Here is a 20,216-nt window from a genome sequence, read left to right as displayed (position 1 = left end):
CTTTACCTTCACAACTTACTTTATTCACACAAGCAGTAAAATACCAGATATGCATTCACACGTGCCTGCACACACACACACACACACACACACATTTCTGTTGTCCAGATGTTATCATATATTATGCCCACCGTAAGGGGATGTAACTCATAGGAGATGGTTCATGTTTCTATACTGTTTCCCTCCCTCTGAAGTGGTCTTTCTGAAATTCCTTGATGCTCTTTCAGGTGTGACATTCCAGGGTCTCTGCCAAGGCTGAGAGTAATACACACAAGAATGTTTCAGAAAGTCACCGAATTACATTCTTAGCTATTTCTGGACTTTCAGTTTCAACAGAACAATCTGTCTTACTTCAAAGTTCAATGTGGCTGTAAGTAATTCAGGCCTATGATCCGTTGTCATGACAGCTGCAAATTCTCTTTCTGAGGCATGAACAAGCGGATCTGGTGCACTCAGAGCAGGGTAGAGTGAGACGATCAATCCAGACAGAGAATATGATTTCATAACTGCTATTTGTAGCATCACTAATGCAGCACTTTTAGCATCTGTTTTACAAATTGGGAACTCAAAGTGAAGAGTCAATGCTTATAATGGAGGAAATCACTAAGCCTAGAGAAGGGAAGATAAATCAGAACTATGTGATTGATGGCAAACTCCAGATTTGAAAATTTAAACTTTACAGAATGACATCAAGAGTGGAGGCAAAGAGACCCTTGTTTCTTACAACTTAATTCAGGCTTTGCTCCTCCTCCTCTGTTTAGCAAAGCTGAGGATGTAATGCAATGTGCTTGCAAGTTTTCGGAACAGTTTGAAGTGTTACTGAAGTGGATGACTGAAATGGCGCAAATGCTTTAAGTGGAAGTTGGTGCAGCAGCAATTATAGTAACCAGAAGGCTACATGCACTGTCAATATTGGGGGTCCTGCTGTTTACAGTGCAGATAAATGAACTGAAAGTGTAGCAGAAATAAAACTCTTAAGTATATGGTAGCACTTACTGAGAGGGACAATGGAAGGGTATGATGGAAATGGAATTGTGATTACTGAGGAGAGAGTTATAATTGAGGAGGACTTGGATAGATTGTTGAATTGAGGTGCTCAGGTCAAAATGTCCTAATGCGGAAAAATATAAAGTTAAATTTGGAGCAGATAACAATATTAGTGATGCCACAATATTATACAGGAGGTAACAGAGTAATGGTGGGTGCGGGGGAGATCATGGATGCAAGAAATGGGCACAAAGCTACAAATGAAGAGGTCACAGCAGCCATCAATGTAGTGCAAGCAGAGAGTGAGCAAAGGGAATTTTGCAGTGTCTAGTAGAGGAAAAGAGCAGACTTTTTAAGGAATGATTGTTGGGCGTACACGTGGCATAGATTTGACCATTTTTGGATTGTCCTGTATGTAATTCTGATAACTGGATTATCTGGACATTCAAGCGTTAGACTGGATGCAGCAAAGTCGATAGAGTGTTGCTGGAAAAGCACAGCAGGTCAGGAAGCATCCGAGGAGCAGGAAAATTTATGTTTCGGGCAAAAGCCCTTTATCATCCCATTCCTGATGAAGGGTTTTTGTGTGAAATGATGATTCTCCTGCTCCTCGGATGCTGCCTGACCTGCTGTGCTTTTCCAGCACCACGCTCTTGACTCTCATCTCCTGCATCTGCAGTCCTCACTTTCATCTGGATGTAGCAAAGATCAATGCTGGGATTAAATACCTGAAACATGATCCAAGGTTACATCAGAGAAATAGTTCACAAGAGGGAAGGGGAAACGTAATTGTGCACCCATTGACACATTTAAGATTCGGAAACGCAACAGGCGAGACTGCCATTATTATCAGCTGTCCCTCATTTCAAGAGTGAACTCTGTGCAGGGTGATGTGCGTTTGCCATAAGTCCTAATGTAAATGAAGAGCTTGGCCAATTCTCGATCTCACAGATCTTTGAACACATGAGGAAGCTGTCTCACAAAGCAGTGAGCCCCTGTACAGCAGGATTGGCTTTCTCTCTTTTCGTTCTCTGCGGCCCTCTGCCTCATCATTAACACATTATGATAGACCTAGCCTTGTGCAGGCTCCTCCTAGTCAACAGTATCAACATTCCCACACTTCACAATATTCCCTTTGCCTTCCCCAGAACTGTTGACCCGACAATGAGTGGATTGTTCCAAAGTTAAGAACAAGGTTGAAAATATTCACTATTTCATCCAGGGGTGGGAAAAACATGGAAAGACTACCAAAATTTGAGTTGATTGTCAAAGAGTAAGGGAGTCATAAGAGTACAAGGACTTAAGAACTAAAAGCAGGCCTAGGCCATTCAGCTCCTTGAGTCTGCACTGTCATTTGATGTGACCGTGATTTCAATTCCAGTTTCCTACTCACTCTCCATAATCCTTCAATCCATCAAAAATTAAAAATCTGGCTGCCTCCTCCTTAACTTATCTCTGCATCCTCTTGGGTAGTGAACTCACAACACTTTGAGAGAAGTAATTTCTGCTTATCTCCAATTTAAATCTGCTATCCCTTGTCCTCTGACCTTTCATTCTAGATTGTCCCACGTGAAGAAACATCTTAATTTGTAAACCCCCTTTAGCATCTGATATGCCTCAATTAGATCTCTCATTCTTTCAAACTGCACAAAAGTATAGGCCTAAACCACTCAATCTCTCTTCACAAGACAAATCCCTCATCTCTGGAATCAATCATCACCATCTTCTCAAGGGCAACCAGGGACAGGCAATAAATATTGGCCAGCCAGTAGTGCCCACATCCCATGAATAAATATATTTTTAAAAATCAAGTAAATATCATCTAAACTGCCTCCAATATAACTTTGTCCCTCCTCAAGTACCAATATTATACTCAAAATCCAGATGTGATCATACAGCACAGAAGACGACCTTTGGCCTGTTGAGACTGCACCAACTTATCCACACTGATAGCACTGTTTGGCATATTGAAGGGTGGTTCCATCCAGCTCATTAAGCCTGTTCCACATTCCATAAGATCATTGCTGATTTGATTAATGCCCTTGTCTGTCTCTTAACATTCTAAACTCCCTTTCCAATTAAAAAAAACTGTCTAACTCAATGTAGAAAACCTTTGAATAATCCAACTTTCTCTGCTCTCTGTTTCCCCTCTGTAGGGAATCTAATACATTAGTCAGAGGGAAATGGGTCTGGGCGGGTTACTCTTCGGAGGGTCAGTGTGGACTTGTTGGGCCGAAGGGTCTGTTTCCACACTGTAGGGAATCTAAAGGGAATTTCAGAGACAAACCACTCTTTAAGAGAAGACATTCCTCCCTGTCTCAGTCTCAGATAGAAGATTCCTTGGTCTTAAATTGTGTCCCCTATTTCTAGATTTCCCCAGAAGTAGAAACATTCTGTCACTGAAAATACCTAAATATCTATTTTCAAAACATTATGATCGGATAGATGGTCCTCAGTAATATTTCCTGCTCCAGTACATTGCCATGTTCTCAACTTTTGCTCCTGACATGTATTAAGGTAGATGAGGGGGCTGTGCATCCTGTCTTAATTCCAAGAGTTTTAAGATTCTGAAGGATACTGTAGATTTTATTAATGCATCACAGGTTCTGCATCTTTAGTCTTATTATATAACATTCCAACATATTTTACATTATTAATATCAGAGTCAACAGAACAGCCAACTCAAACGTGTAGAGTCATGTTTCTAGTATCGAATGTGCACTGGAAAGCATAGCTAACACCAGGGACAAGAAGAAAAAGTGAAAGGTTTGCTCTTTGGAAAATCGCTTTCAGATGGGAGCAGTTTAAAAAAAAGCCAAGCCAGGTTGTTTTAAACAAGCAAATAGGCAGTTGCTGATTAAATCAGTTCCTTCAAAGTTGAATCCAAAGGGAAGGGCTTAGTTTGTTGTGTAGCACCATCCTAACCACATCCATGAAGTTCTTTGCGGTTGCCATTTCATTTTGAACACATTTCTGATTTTAAGTAGAAGGAATCTTCATATGCGTTCCCTATAAGCTGCACGAGTGAGTGACCATATTGCCAACAGAAATGTACCATGCAGGGAACAAAAATATATTCACTATAAGTTGCAGACATGTATAATTGTGCATGCAACAGTCTTAAAGGGATTGAACAGTTCAATTAACTTGTTTAAGTGCACTTACTGGGGAGGTGATGGCCTAGTGGTAGTATTGCTAGACTGTTAATCTCGAGGCCCAGATAATGTTCGAGTGACCTGGGTTTGAATACCATCACGGCAAGTGGAAATTGATTTCAATGAAAACTTGGAATCAAGAATTTAATGATGACCATGAATCCTTTGTTGATCATTGGAAAAACCTAACTGGTTCACTAATGTCGTTTAGGGAAGGAAACTGCCATCCTTACCCGGTCTGGCCGACATGTGACTCCAGACCCACAATGTGGTTGACTCTTAACTGCTCTCTAGGCAATTAGGGATGGGCAATAAATGCTGGCCTAGTCAGAAACACCCTAATTCTGTTAATGAATAAAAGAAAACTTGACACTGAGTTCTGAAAACTTAAAGGATATATGGAATGAATGGTAGGCCCCTAGGGAGTACTCAGGGACAAAGGGACCTTAAAACTGAAAGAGCTGTGGATGTTGGAAATCAGAAATTGTTGGAAAAAAAGAACTATTCTGGCAGCATCTGTGGAGAGAAATCAGAGTTACTTTTTTGTGTCAGTTCTGAAGAAGGGTCGCTGGACCTGAAACATTAAATCTGATTTCTCTCCACGGATGCTGTCAGACCTGCTCAGATTTTCAAGCAATATCTTATTTTTTTGAACAAATGGACTTTGTTGTACAAGTTCATAGATCCCTGAAAGAATTAGCGCAGGGTGACAGAATGCTTGCCTTCATTAGCCAGAGTGTAGAGTATAGGAGAAAGGAAGTCTTGCTTCAGCTTTATATAACTTTAAAAATCACACAACACCAGGTTTTAATCTAACAGGTTTATTTGGAAGCACTAGTGCTAGTTATCAACCACCTAATGAAGGAGCAGGGCTCCGAAAGCTCGTGCTTCCAAATAAACCTGTTAGATGATAACCTGGTGTTGTGAGATTTTTAACTTTGTACACCCTAGTCCAACACTAGCCCCTCCAAATTATAAAACGTTGGTTGGGCTACAGATGGACTATTTTGTGTAGTTCTGGCTGCCACACTATTCGAGGGATGTGATTGCACTGGAGTGGTTGCAGAGGAGATTCACCAGAATGTTGCCTGGGCTGGGAAGTCTCAGTTTTGAGGAGTGACTGGATAGACAGAGTTTGTTTTCCTTGGAGCAGAGGAGGCTGAGGGGGGAAATGACTGAGGTACACAAAAGTAGGAGAGGCATAGAATGGGAAGATTGTGAGAATCTTTTCCCCAGAGCAGAAATCTCTCTGATTAGAGGTCACAAGTGTAAGATGAGGAGTAAGTGGCTTAGAGGCGATCCGAGGAAATCCTTTTTAACCCAGAGGATGGTAGAAATGTGGAATGAGTGCTACTTGAGAGGGTAGTGGAGGCATTTAAAAAGCATTTGGGCAAGCACTTTAATTGCCAAGGCTTAGGAAGTTATAGAGAACTGCAGATGCTGGAGATAAGAGCCAAGATTAGAGTGGTGCTGAAAAGCACAGCAGGTCAGGCAGCATCTGAGGAGCAGGAAAAACGATGTTTCGGGCTGAAGCCCTTCACCATTAGGAGGCTATGGACCAAGTGCAGGTAACTGGGATTAGTATAGTTTGGTGTTTGTTGTTTAGCATAGACATGGTGGGCCAAAGGGCCTATTTTTATGCCACATGACTCTATGATTCTAAATGAGCTGCAATGTTTGACATTATTGCATTGGAGTTTTACAACACCTGGGCATTTTCTGCTTTAGTTCGAGCTTTATCAAGTTCATAAATATCGCATTTTTGTTTGTATGTGTTATTAAATTTAAAGACCCAGTCTTTCCAGATGTGCTTTTCTGAATATGTACATCTTAAAAGAAGAAAACTATGAGCCATTTCCAACTGGATTTAAGTTATGGCATAATTTGTACTAGAAACATCTGCTTTCACTGGCATAGAAAAACACACTGCCATGTGGAAAGTTGCCTTGCAAGCAGCAACAGCAGATGGATAAATTAAAAAAAGAACAACACTTTGTGTTAGTGTGAACTTACTGCACTGAAATAAAAAAAAGATAAAATTACAAAGCTGTAGCATCGAGCCAAGAGTTATCGCAAGTGTCTATAGAAGGACAGCTGACTGATGGCGAAAGGTGATGTGATGACTGTCTTTTCAAATTCTGGTGTACAGCTCATGAGAAGTTCAAGGGGGGAAAAGAAATCAATTCACTGCTATTATGATCCCATTTCTAAGTGCTAATCTGCTCAATTATTTAGATCATAATTGAATAGGACAGAGTTGAATCGTTAATGCTTTCAGTCAGGTTTGTCCTTCCTGGAATTGTGGAAGTGCACCTGGTCACCATGGCAAACACTAAGCACTAAGAATGGAGGGGACAAATTCCATTCAATGGCAAACAAGTACATGTCTTATTACGTTCCTGTGTGTCCCAACTACACTGGTTTGTATGCTGTTCACACAGAAAAATGCACATTTGTATAGTATAGGTCACAACTCCATGTCTGAAAGCACTTCACAATCAATGAATTATAAACTTTTCAATATCCAAATAATGGAACAATTGCCCACACAGCTAACTCCCACACTGAAACAACAATCAGATAATCAGTTTTAGTAGCAGGCAGGGTCTCCGATAGTCATTCATTATTTAATTAACCATCACCTTGATTTTCCACTGATGGGGCTTGGACCCACACTATTCTGACCAGTGAGTCACAACTGCCCGAATATCTTTTAAAAAGACCTTCATCTAAATACCTCTTCACTTTCTAAACTGCAGGGCTGATCGAACTTTGTGTAATCTCTCCTGACAATTTGAACCTTGGAGTCCAAGTATCGTGCTGGAGCACTGCTCTCTCTCTCTCTCTCTCTTTCTCTCTCTCTCTCTCTCTCCAAAATCCAATATTTCAGTTGAGGATGTCATGCCCAGAATGACTCACAGTATTCTAGGCATTGTTTAATCAGTCCTTTGTGTATTTATATCATACCCTCTATTCCCTTGTAGTAGTCATCTAAATACAAATGGCAACATCCCAGTAGCATTTTAACTTCATAGGGTCATACAGCATGGAAACAGACCCTTCAATCCAACTAGTCCATGCCGACCATAATCCCAAACTAAACTCATCCCATCTGCCTGCTCCTGGCTCATATCCCTCCAAACCTTTCCTCTTCTTGTACTGATCCAAATGTCTTTAAAATATTGTAACTGGAGTTGCATCCACCACTTCTGAAGTTCATTCCATATGTGAACCCCTCTCTATGTAAAAAAGTTGCCCATCATCTTCTTTTTAAATCTTTCTCCTCGAACCTTAAAAATATGACCCCCATGTTGAAATCACCAGCCCTAGGGAAAATACACCTGCTATGTACCTTATCCATACCTCTCATGATTTTATAAACCTCGATAAAGGCCATCCCTCAACCTCTGATGCTCCAGTAGAAAAGGCCCCAAGCCTATCCAGTCTCTCCTTATAACCCAAACCCTCCATTCCTGGCAACATCCTGGTAAATATTTTCTGATCCCTTTTCAGTTTAAAAATGTCCTTCCTGTAACAGGGCGGCCAGAACCAGACACAGTACTCCGAAGAGGTCTCACCAATGTCCTGTTACAACCTCAACATGTCCCAACTCCGATACTCAAAGGTCTGAGCAATGAAGACAAATGTGCTAAATGCCATCTTCACCAGCCTGACTACATGTGAAGCAAACTTCAAAGAATTATGTACCTGAACCCCTGCATCTCTCATTAGTTCTGGGTGGCATGGTGGCTCAGTGGTGAGCACTGCTGCCTCACAGTGCCAGGAATCCAGGTTCAATTCCAGCCTCAGGTGACTATCTGTGTGGAGTTTGCATATTCTCCCTGTGTCTGTGTGGGTTTGCTCTGGTTTCCTCCCACAGTCCAAAGATATGCAGGTAAGGTGAATTGGCCATGCTAAATTGCCCATAGAGTTAGGTGCATTAGTCAGGGGTAAGTATGGGGAATGTGTCTGGGTGGATGACTCTTCAGAGGGTTGGTGTGGACTAGTTGGGCTGAAGGGCCTGTTTCCACACTGTAGAGAATCTAATCTAATTACGCAAGGCCCTGGTTTTAACTGTATAAGTCTTGTCCTTGTTTGTTTTACCAAAATGCAACATCTTACATTTATCCAAATGAAACACCATCGATCAGTCTTCAGACCATTGACCCAATTGATCAAGATCTCTTTGTAGTGTGAGATAACTTGGCTTCCTACTATACATTTTTGTATTTGTCTGTGACCATCTTAGTGATGTGTGCATTTGTTTCCCTCTCGCACCCTCCCAGTCTCTTTGGATCATGACTGTTCCCATGTCACCATGTAGAATATGCTCTGATCTATCCTTGATAAATGACATCGTTTTTGCTAAAATTTAAATGACTAAATCCAGTCATGAATGGATGGAGGACATTTAAGTAACTCACTAGTGAATAAAACTCCTCAAATAGCCTAACCTTAGTGCTATGGAAGACAAACACATTGGTATAAAAGGTCACGCTGAAATACTTACAACAACCTTCAGCCAGAAGTGCTGAGTAGCTATCCATCTCAGCCTCCTCTAGAGATCCTCAGTATCACAAGTACCAGTCTTCAGCCAATTTGATTCAACCCATAACATATCAAGAATTAACTGAAGGTACAGGATACTGCAAAGGCTATGGGCCCTGACACCATTCCAACAATGCTACTGAAGATTTGTGCTCCAAAATTCACTGTGTCATTAGTGAAACTATTGGGCTGGAGCTCCAATACTAGTATATCCCAAACAATGTGGAAAATTGCCCAGGGATGCACTGTACACAAAAAAAGGACAATTCCAAACTAATTTATTAGCACCCCATCGGTCTATTTTCAATCAATAGTGAAGTGATGGAAGGTGTCATCAACAGTGCTGTCAAACAGCACCTGCTCAGCAATAACCTGCTCAGTGACTCCAGAGCCACTCACTTCTTGACCTCATTACAGCCTTGGTTCGAACATAGACCATAGAGCTGAATTCCCAAATGAAATGAGGGAGACTGCCCTTCACATAAAGGCTGCATTTGACTATCCAGCTCTAGCAAAACCAGAATCATTGGGAATCAGAGAGCAAACTCTCCTCTGTTTGGAACCATACGTGCTACAAGGCAAGACAGTCATGGTGTTTGGAGGATAGTCATCTCAGTTGCAGGTCATCTCTGCACGAGTTCCTTAAGGTAGTGTCCTAGGTCTAACCATCTTCAGCTGCTTCCTCAATGATCTTCTCTCCGTCATAACGTTTGAAGTGTTCACTGATGACTACACAATGTTCAGCACCATTTGCAACTGGTCTGATACTGAAGTAGTCTGTGTCCAAATAAAGCAAGATCTGAACAACACCCAAAGTTGGGCTGTCAAGTGGCAAGTTACAGTCATACCAAACAAATGCCAGGTTATGACTGTCTTCAGCAATAGAGAATCTAACTATTGATCGTAGACATTCAATGGCATTTTCATCTCTGAACACCCCACTATAACATCCAAGGTCCCGTTTGATCAGAAATGCACTGGACTAGCCATACAAATACTATAGCTATAAGAAGCTGGGGATCTTGCAATGAGTAACACTATTCCCATAGCATGCCCCACATCTATAAAGCACAGGTCAGGAGTGTGATGGAATATTCCTTGCTTGCCTAGATGGGTACATTCCAACAACACTCAAGGAGTATGACGGCATCCAGAATAAAGCAGCCTACTTCATTGGCAACACATCCACAAGCATCCACTCCCTCCACCACCAACGTTGAGTAACAACAATTTGTACCATCTACAAGATGCAATGCAGAAATTCCCAAGGTTCCTTAGATAGCACCTTCCAAACCTGCAACCACTGCAATCTAGAAAGGTAAGAACACCATCACCTGCAAGTTCCCCTCCAAGCCATTCACAATCATGAGTTGGAAATATGTCAGCATCACTAGATCAGTTTCCTGGAAATCACTCCCTTACAGCATTCTGGGTATACCTAGAGCAAATGGACTGCAGAGATTCAAGAAGATAGCTCACCACCACTTTATCAAGGGCAACTAGAGATGGGCAATAAATGCTGGAGCCCATCCAGTGATGTCCACATCCCATGAATGAATAATAAAACAATTGTCTCATTTTCACAACGAACGTTTGAATTAACAATCTTCTGACATGCAGTAAAATGGTGACTGAATGATCTAAGACTGACATGCAGGAAGCTAACTTGCAGATGAATGCTAAAAATCACACAATACCAGGTTAAAGTAGGAGCAATGCTCTGAAAGCTAGTGCTTCCAAATAAACCTGTTGGATTATAACCTGGTGTTGTGTGATTTTAATTTTGAACGCTCCAGTCCAACACCAGCACCTCCAAATCATTGCAGATTAAAGTCATTGTATTTGTCAAGCTGTCCCGATTGTTTGAGGTTTTCTCTTGGGCTGAGTCCCGCTCTTAAGGCAGTCTGAGGTCTTTTCCCTATCGTGGGCTGGGGATTCAAAACTAGGGGCCATATTTTTAAGGTGAGAGGAGTAGGATTTAAAAGGGACCTGACTAGCAGCTTTTTCACACGGGGGTGGTTCGTATGTGGAATGAACTGCCAGAGGAAGTGGTAGATGCAGGTACAATTACAACATTTAAAGGATACTTGGTCAGGTACATGAATAGGAAAGGAATGGAGGGATATGGGCCAAGTGCAGGCAGTTGGAACCAGTTTAGTTTGGGATTATGGTCGGCATAGGATTGGTTGGATTGATGGGTCTGTTTGTGTGCTGTATATTCTATGAATCTCTGAATCTAAAATGCCAATGGGATGCTGCCATTTCTATCTACAGGACTAGCACAATGGACAGAGCAATCTGTTTTTGTGCTGTATGACTCTGTGACTACTGGCCTAAGAATGGAATGAGGAGTGTTCAGAATATTTTGGCTGCCATCCTTCACTTTGAAAATTTCCTGGAGTTTAACCTCATTGCTCTAAGTCGGGAGGTGGAGTGGGTTGCTGAATGCGGAGTGGCTGCAAGGCTTGTCTATAAAACACCAGTGACTGCTATCGGTTCTGCAAGGCTGTGACTTCATGTCCTCTCTTTCCCCATTCTGCATTCGCCGATCACCCTTGATATCTCTTCAAGTGGAGCAGAGATGAAGATCACAAATTACTTCAATGTAGTGTTACATTAGGCAGGAGAGAAACATATCCTGCCTAGTGGATGTCTGCCAGACTCAAGGTTAAAAGTATAGTACAAAGTAGTTTGCTGAATTTAAAGAGAGAGCTTTAGTCCAGACCAGTTATGCAATCTGCCCTAATTATATTCACTGTTCAAATATGCTATCTTCTAGTATTCCTGATATCATAAGATCATAAGAAGTCCAAGTAGGTCATTTCACACATTGAACCTGCTCTACCATTCAATAAGAACATAATTGATATGATAATGCCTTTAACTCCAAAAGTCTCCTTCTTGTCCCATTAATCCTTGAGTCCTTTGTCAATCAGAAATCTGCTCTAACTCATCCTTGAATATATACATTGACCTCCTCTACTGTTTCAAAAAAAATTCCATAGCTTATTGACTTTATTAGAGAGGAAATTTCTCCTCATTTTCATTTGAAATTCATGACCTCTTATTTCAAATTGAGACATCCTCCCAGCATTCACCCCGTAAAGACTCCTAAAATTCTTACCCGTTTCAACAAGATCACCACACATTCTCTTAAACTGTAATGGATAAATGTATCCAACATCTTCTCATCCCTTATCCAAGGAATCAATCTCGTGAACCTTCTGTGAACTATGCAAATGTAAGGTGATCGTAACTGTACACTGTGCTCCCAGAATGGTCTGAGCAATTCCTCGAGAGATCGACAGCAAAGTAAGACTGTTTGGTCCATCATATCCTTCACTCAGTTATAGTCTGCTTTTATACTCCATTCTCTTTCAACAAAAAAACTAACATACTATTTGCCTTTCTAATGGCTGTACTTGCATACTGACTTTGTGTGTTTCATGTACAAGGGATACCCACACCTGTCTATTCCAGAGCAGGCTCTCTGTCCCTCCATTGATATAATATTCTGAAGATGTTAGAATGCTGGACGGTATGGGTGAATATCAAGAGTCTAGCATTATTTGTTTTTTCTTATCATCACCCACAGTAACTGGAGAGACCGAATGGTGCAGGACAATGAGGCTTAACATCCTGACAATTCAGCTTACTGGAAATACGTATCTTCAGTTTAAATGTAATATGACTTATATTCCATCTGCACTTGTAGGAGACAGCATCAAACAGCTCCAGTCAGATAGAAAGAGCTAAAAGGTCTTGGATTCCATTTCCCTCTGAATGTAGAGCACTGGGCCATCTATCTTGAAACTGTGTCTGAGCAATGCTAAGTGGTGGTAGCTAATCCAGCTAATACAGGTAGAACATGCTGGGTAAGATAATTACTGAATAAACCATGAATCAAGGTACAAAATATTAAAAAAGGCAAGTTTTCAGGGGAGAGCATATGGTAAGAATGCTATGGACCTGGCACCAGAAGGGTGTCATTTCGTAGCCTAAGTGTGGAGTTTGCACATTCTCCCCGTGTCTGTGTGGATTTCCTTCGGGTGTTCCAGTTTCCTCCCACAGTCCAAAGATGTGCAGGTTAGGTGAATTAGCCATGCTGAATTACCCATAGTGTTAAGCTCATTAGTCAGAAGGAAGTGGGACTGGGTGGGTTGCCCTTTGAAGGGTCGGTGTGGACTGGTTGGGACCTAGAGCCTCTCTCCACACTGTAGGGAATCTAATCTAATCTAATCTAATTTATGAAACACAAGTTGTATAATAAAATTCAATTATTCTGATAATCTGTTAGGGACTATTAGGCAAACAATATTATGATAGCTACTGGACTGCTATTCAAAACTCAAGTTTTCTCTTGCAACTCTCAAAAGAGAATTGGAACATGACCTGAAGAGAAAACGCTTGCAAAATTTCAGGCGATGGCATAACGGTGAATTGCTTAACCAGAGAGATAGGACCAAGGAATGTTGGGCTGAATGGCCCGCCTCTGTTCTATGACAATACACTTAAGATTAATAGCAGGGAGCACTTCTTCCCGTAAAGCCTGGTCAATGTGGATAGGTCTTCCTGACAGGAAATAATTATGGATCGGAATAGCAGTTTCAATGGAAGAAGAATGAGGCTTTGGAAAAGTTGATGGAAATAACTGCTGGTTTAAACCTTTTTGATTATCTTTTCGAGAATGATTTGTTTAAGATTTAAAAGGTGTTCAGATAGATTCTGTTTGTGGGGACAGTTTGTTTAAATGAAATGGAATTAAGGACTAAGGTCCCCATCCCAATGTATGGAAGGTCAGGTTAAAGGTCAATGTTAGGAGCTGATTCCTTCTCAGAGTGAATAATGGACCTCTCAAATAGCCTCCTGAACACTGAACCACTAAATTTTATCGAGCCCAATTATAGCTCCTTTGTGGCCAGAGTACAAATCAGCTTGTTCAATCTCATTGATACAGTAGCCTCCTGGTTTCCAAAGGGGAGAAAGTGACGACTGCAGATGCTGGAGATCAGAGTCGGAGAGTGTGGAGCTGGAGAAGCACGGCCGTTCAGGCAGCATCGAGGAGCAGGAGAGTCAGCGTCTATGCTCGCATTGTTGTCTCTCCTGCTCCTTGGATGTCACCTGACCGGCTGTGCTTTTCCAACGCCACACTTTTTGACTCCTGGTTTCCAAAAGCTGTTCAGCTCAGGTTCATGGCTTCGACCTTGAGGGCAGCATAACCATTGCGATCTGTGTTAAATGGATGAGCTGAGCAATAACCAATGGCCCAACCAGGGAAGTCCACATTCCCTGAATAATGTTTTTTAAAAAAGGGACTCAGAAGCCTGGGTTTTCCATTCCGGTCCATTATCATTCCATTTCCCAGTGATTCCAATAGAGCAGAGATAAAGGAAGTAGCCAAAAATATCTTTGACAAGCCCATCATGGGAAAATTTTATGACTGGTGTTGCAATGAAAATTTTGGTAACAATATTAATGCAGTAAGAGTGGGTGGAATCTGAGGCATTTTGATTGAGTAAATAAGGATAATCTGCCCGGAGGACTGGGCAGCAATGGATACTGATTTAAAGGAAAGGAAAATAGTGTGTGAGATATTGGGGGTGGAGATGAGGATTATTTTTCTCTATAGCTCATTCTGATCTGAAATGCAGTCCTTGAAAGGGTGAAATCAGAGTTAATAAGAACTTCCAAAGAGAAATTCAATATGTAAAGGTTTTGGAGAAAGGGGAGTGGGACTCATTGGATAACGTTTGAAGAGTGAGTACGAATCCATTTGGTAGATTGGCGTCTGATTATAAGGTTCTATATAGAAGCCTCAATGTGGACTCGGACTCCTGGCCTCAGTGCGGACTCAAACTCTCAGCCTCAGTGTGGACTCAAACCCCTGGCCTCAGCATGGACTCAGATGCCCAACCTCAGTGTGGACTCAGACTCCTGGTCTCAGTGTGGATTCAGACTCCCAGCCTCAGCATGGACTCAGACTCCCGGCCTCAGTGTGGATTCAGACTCCCGGCCTCAGTGTGGACTCAGACTCCCGGACTCAGTGTGGATTCAGACTCCCAGCCCCAGTGTGGACTCAGACTCCCGGACTCAGTGTGGATTCAGACTCCCAGCCTCAGCGTGGACTCAGACTCCTGGTCTCTGTGTGGATTCAGACTCCCGGCCTCAGTACGGACTCAGACTCCTGGACTCAGTGTGGATTCAGACTCCCAGCCTCAGCATGGACTCAGACTCCTGGTCTCAGTGTGGATTCAGACTCCCAGCCTCAGCATGGACTCAGACTCCTGGCCTCAGTGTGGATTCAGACTCCCGGCCTCAGTGTGGACTCAGACTCACGGCCTCAGTGTGGATTCAGACTCCCGGCCTCAGTGTGGACTCAGACTCACGGCCTCAGTGTGGACTCAGACTCGCAGCCTCAGCATGGACTCAGACTCCCAGCCTCAGCATGGACTCAGACTCCTGGCCTCAGTGTGGACTCAGACACCCAGCCTCAGTGTGGACTCAGAATCCCGGCCTCAAGATGGACTCAGACTCCCAGCGTCAGCATGGATTCAGACTCCCGGCCTCAGTGTGGACGCAGACTCCCAGCCTCGGGATGGACTCAGACTCCTGGCCTCAGGATGGACTCAGACTCCCAGCCTCAGGATGGACTCAGACTCCCAGCCTCGGGATGGACTCAGACTCCTGGCCTCAGGATGGACTCAGACTCTTGGTCTCATTGTGGACTCAGACTCGCAGCCTCAGTGTGAACTTAAACACCTGGCCTCAGCATGGACTCAGACCCCTGGCCTCAGCGTGGACTCAGACTCATGGAACTATCAGCCTTGAGGTGAGGCTGGACGGGGTCTGGTTTGGAAGGGCTGATAATCTGAACTCTCACTTCTTTATTTTTCTAATTCATTGCTGAACTTTTCATTTACTTATTTTTAATATCTTTTTCCTTAAGAATTCATACTTAAGAATTTGTACCGAGGTGCCTTGGTACCTGAGATGGTGCCATAAGTGACAACTGTAAACTTTTTGCTGAACTCATGTGACAATACACTTAATTCTTATAAAGGTTCTGTAATTCAGATCGGTGCATATTGTCACACCATAACTGATAAATCACTCCCTCTCTAACACATGGGCACATGAAAGCTAGAAGAGTATCTCCCATTATTTTGAGATTGCCCTTGTGCAGAATATATCCACTCATTCGGTTTCTTAACAGATGGTGTCATTGAAGCATGAAAGGAATAATTAGCAAGCTTTCACACTCCTTCTTTCTAATTTCCAATATGGAATACAAAACCCTGCCGAATCTACATCCACACGTGCCAGCTAACTTACCGTACCCTACAAAAATAACTGTTCTTCAAGTTAGAATCTTGTCTGTGGGTTCAGCAGCATATTCAAGCAATGTAGCCATCACAGTTAGCTCTGGCCTTGTTGTTGCCAGGGATCTGCACACTTTTAACATTCAGTATGCTGAGAGTAGAAGGAATCCATTTAAACACAATGGATGAATGGCAAATTCAAAGGAGAATATCCAAGATACTTAACACTGACAAACTTCAGAGTGGTTTACTATCGTAGTATGTTCCAACTTATGCTGATACAGTGTACTTTGGACAAATCATTCCTTCTCTTGAGGTCATAGTTGCTTAGTCTTTCCCATCACAGATTGCATGGAGCTTGAACTTGGCACTGTCTTGGGAAGGACATTATGGATATCATCCTCCTCACCACACAGCATGACTCACTCTGAGATGTAACTTCTTGCTTGACAAACAGAAAGGATAAGAAGAACATCTGCTGGATAATCTTGATTCCAAGAAAAATAAGAATAAAATTGTTCATAAAACAGGGTGGCCCTGGCAATGCTCCAAATGAGAAAAGCTTTGCTCCCAGTCTTACAACTGGGAGCTGTGGATCAGTGTTAAAGTTATCAGTTTTTGTTGTCTTTGGAGTTTCAGAATATGGAATATTGCAAATGGTCAACACTTAATCTTGTTTAATCATAAGTTACAGTGATCGAAACAAAAGGCCTGTGTTTTGGATGAGCTTTTTAAGGGAATGTAAGTGAGACTACAGAATCTGTCAAATGGTTAGAATTAAGTTAACATAATGTTAACACAGTATAACGGAGTAATGCTAAAAAAAGACAAGTACTGTCAAAGTGTTTCATCTGACACTCACACACTAATCCAAGGGGAAACCACTAAGTATACTGTGTGTTGATTTTCTCCTTGAATTGGCATTCTTGCAAATTGTCCTGAGTGCAAGATGAAAAGTTTTGATAAAATGTGCATTTTTTCCAATAAAGTTCTGCCAAATGACTATCAATATAAGATAAACCTGTACTAGAAAGCCAAGTCTAAAAAGTGCAAAGCTTAATAAATTAACAGTGGACACTGATGTATTATTGAAGCCTGTAGGACGTTGTGGAATAAAGACTGAATCCTGTAACAGTGGGTTTAAAAAATAGAATAATATGCTGGTATTACCAAATGCCCCAGCTGAGGATTTGAACCTGTCCTTTACTTCCATGCTGCTTCATAAACATTCACAGCCATCATAACAGGTAGGCTTTACTGTTTGAACTGTTGAGTTGTTTTCAGTGAAATTTAAAACAATATAGACCCTTTCATTGCCTTTTGGAAACTTTCTCAAAAGGCTGCCTGAACTGAGCTCTTCCCTATTTTTTCATTAAAATCATAGTTTAACCAAAGCATCGTAATACTCTTCATACCAAGAATGAACTCTGCCTTTAGTCAGTCACCACCATATGTTTCCGTGTCAGCTTGTGAAAACTGAAAATCCACTCTCAGTGTACAGGCACAATGATCTTACGAACAGTGTGAGCTAACTACTAACAGTAAACAAATGTGCAAGTATCTTATAACTTGTCTGCAAGAACAAAATAAAAGATAGAGGCTAACTTGTATTTCATCTAACCTGCCCACTTGACAGCTACCACCCATGTCCTTTCCTTGTGTATGGTTCTGAGCTGTTTGGTTGCCAACAGTACATTATACGCAGTTTGGCCACAGCTCTCTGCAAGATGGCTATGACATGGCCAAGCAATAATCAGGCAGTCAACAAAAATAAATATCCATCTATTTATTTATCTAAGATCCACAATGCGATAGACTCCTGTTGGCAAAGCATATTAGTTATACTCAGATTTGGTTTTGTTTACAGTTCAGGCTTTTTATACTGGAGATTTAGGGAGCCCTTTCTCCTCCAAAATTCTGTTACACGAAAATAAATCAGATTGACTTACCATCACTGTGTTTTCATTTTCTCCTGGTCACAGTTGAAGTGCTTGCATTTCCAATCAGTTCCTCAGTACTTGTCTGCTGGCAAGCTATGAATGCTTTTCATACAGTTCAGGGCAGCTGTGGCGAAAAGCAAGTGATTTCTGTTACTCTTTCTGTGCCATCTTACACACTTTCAAATCGTTTCAAAGAAAACTACTCGCCAGACCTCCTGTGCAAACCAAGAGCGGGGACTGAAAAATTGCAGGGGGAATCAGCACCAGTCAGAGGCACTTAAATAGACTCCATGAAAACAGAAACCAAAAAGAGTTGATCAGATGGGGAAGCTAGTACATGCATTGCAATGCTATTGGTGTCAAGTATCACACAGATGAAACAAACAGACTGGTCAGCTATTTTTATATTTGGGTAGTTATTTTGACTGGCTACTTACTCTATCTTCTAGAATGAATGCCTCAGCTGCAGTTATGAGGTTGTGAAGCTCCCCCCCCACCCCAAAAAAAAAGCATTACAAGTGCCTTCTGAACTGGACGTACCTTATTTTCCAAATAACTTGTTTTTGCAAGCGTTAAAAGGAATCGAGGCTATGCACCACATGATGATGAGTTGATTTTTCTCTCCCATAAATAGAAACATTGCATCACCAGGTCAAAATAAGTGTACTCATACCTTTGCCAGTATAACAGTCATCTACTGGGACAAGATTTGAATTTTCCAGGGCAGCTCATTGCCTCATCACCTTGCAGTGAATTAGAGACCCAAGGTTAACACACAGTGGCTTGTGCTGTACTTTGATTTAACAATTCCACTATTATATTTCTGCTCTTTATTAAGGTGCTGGGCATTTGATATCAAGCAATAGACTCCTGAAACAGATAACTGACATCAAATTCCTATTTTTAATCCTGGACCAAAAAACAACGGAGCTAAATTTCGAGGCAGTCTCCTGCATGTGCTGTGTAAGCGTTTGGGGTGATTTAAAGCGAGAGGAACATATGGGGCATCTGTCTTTAAGTTTCTGACACTTACCTCTCAGTAAAGAAGGTCAGAAGACGTGCAGAGGATAAGAGAACAGCACTTTCCAGTTCTCTGCTTGGTCTAGTAATCCCCCTGTAGCCTTATATGCAGACGAGCAATACTATAATAGGCGATGGATACAGTGACTAAGTTCCCAAAGGCTCTTGCTGTAGTGATCTCACAGTATGAGTTGATGGACAGTCACAAATGTATTGTAGGATTATGGGCTGGGAGAGGGAATGACAGTGATTAGACATCAATCAGTGATTCATGAACAAAAGCAGCTATTTATTTATCTACCCCTAGATCTCTACGGCAAGGGTTAGAATCATAAGCTGCTTCAGCTCCCAAATATCAACAGCAAGTTGGAATCTCTTCATTGCATGGCAGATAGTATATATTGAAAATCAATGACTTTCATTTAATCTGCAGGGCCAGTGGATAAATGGGCCATGACATTTCATCCTGCCTTTAGGAAAAGCAGATTTACTGATGGAGGGCTAGGAGAGGTAAGTGAGATCTTGGTCAAAGAGTTTTAATAAAGGATAAAAAAGAAGGTATGTGATATAGAAAGACAGAAGAGCTTAACTGGGGAATTCCATTAAATAGATCTTGCCATTTGAAGGCATGGTGAGTGTTGAAGGGACAAGGAGAAGGTAGGTAGAGGTTGAGCAAGGTGGAGTTTAGATTAAGTGGAGAACATATCTGTTAACAGTCCTTTCTCCCTACCCATATAGACTGTACTATGGAGCGGAAGATCTATCGACACACTCTCAGCTATCCACTAACAATGCAATGCTATTACTGTTCCTCGAGAATTTCCACATATCTTTTGCCGAAACATGGCAGAGAAGCAAGACTCGACAGAAATTCACCAACTTCAAAATCGAAGGTAAACAGTTATTCTAATTGAGGGGTTCGTGGATTTGTTAGGGTAGAGAGAGAGAAACTGTTTCCTTTGCTAGGGGCAGACAGAACAATGAGACAGACAGGTGTAGGCCTTTCAGCACATCAAGCCTGCTCAGCTAGTCAATGAGATCAAGATTGATCTGGTAATCCTCAACTCCGCTACCCCTGTCGTTTCTCCATAACCCTTGATTCCGAAATATATATCTGTCTATCTCAGTCTTGATGTCACGAGGAATTAAGGGCTATGGGGAGAATGCTGGTAAGTGGAGTTGAAATACCCATCAGCCATGATTGAATGGCAGAGTGGACTCAATGGGCCGAATGGCCTTACTTCCAC

General features: G+C 41.8%; 1 protein-coding gene across 5 annotated transcripts in view; it reads right to left on the bottom strand.

The window, feature by feature from the left end:
- The window catches only part of LOC132834932 (cardiac-enriched FHL2-interacting protein), a 102,038-nt gene that overhangs the window by 50,851 nt on the left and 30,971 nt on the right, over positions 1-20,216 (bottom strand). For 2 of the 5 annotated variants that reach the window (XM_060854091.1, XM_060854094.1), the window contains exon 1: positions 17,959-18,182. The gene's annotated coding sequence lies outside the window, so the exon portion shown is untranslated. Of the gene's footprint in view, positions 1-17,958; positions 18,189-18,982; positions 19,047-20,216 lie in introns of those variants that run through there. The other 3 variants (XM_060854088.1, XM_060854090.1, XM_060854089.1) reach the window with 3 other exon arrangements.

Source organism: Hemiscyllium ocellatum, chromosome 43, assembly GCF_020745735.1.
Source record: "Hemiscyllium ocellatum isolate sHemOce1 chromosome 43, sHemOce1.pat.X.cur, whole genome shotgun sequence".
NCBI lineage: Eukaryota > Metazoa > Chordata > Chondrichthyes > Orectolobiformes > Hemiscylliidae > Hemiscyllium > Hemiscyllium ocellatum.
This window is presented reverse-complemented; position numbering and strand designations above follow the sequence as displayed.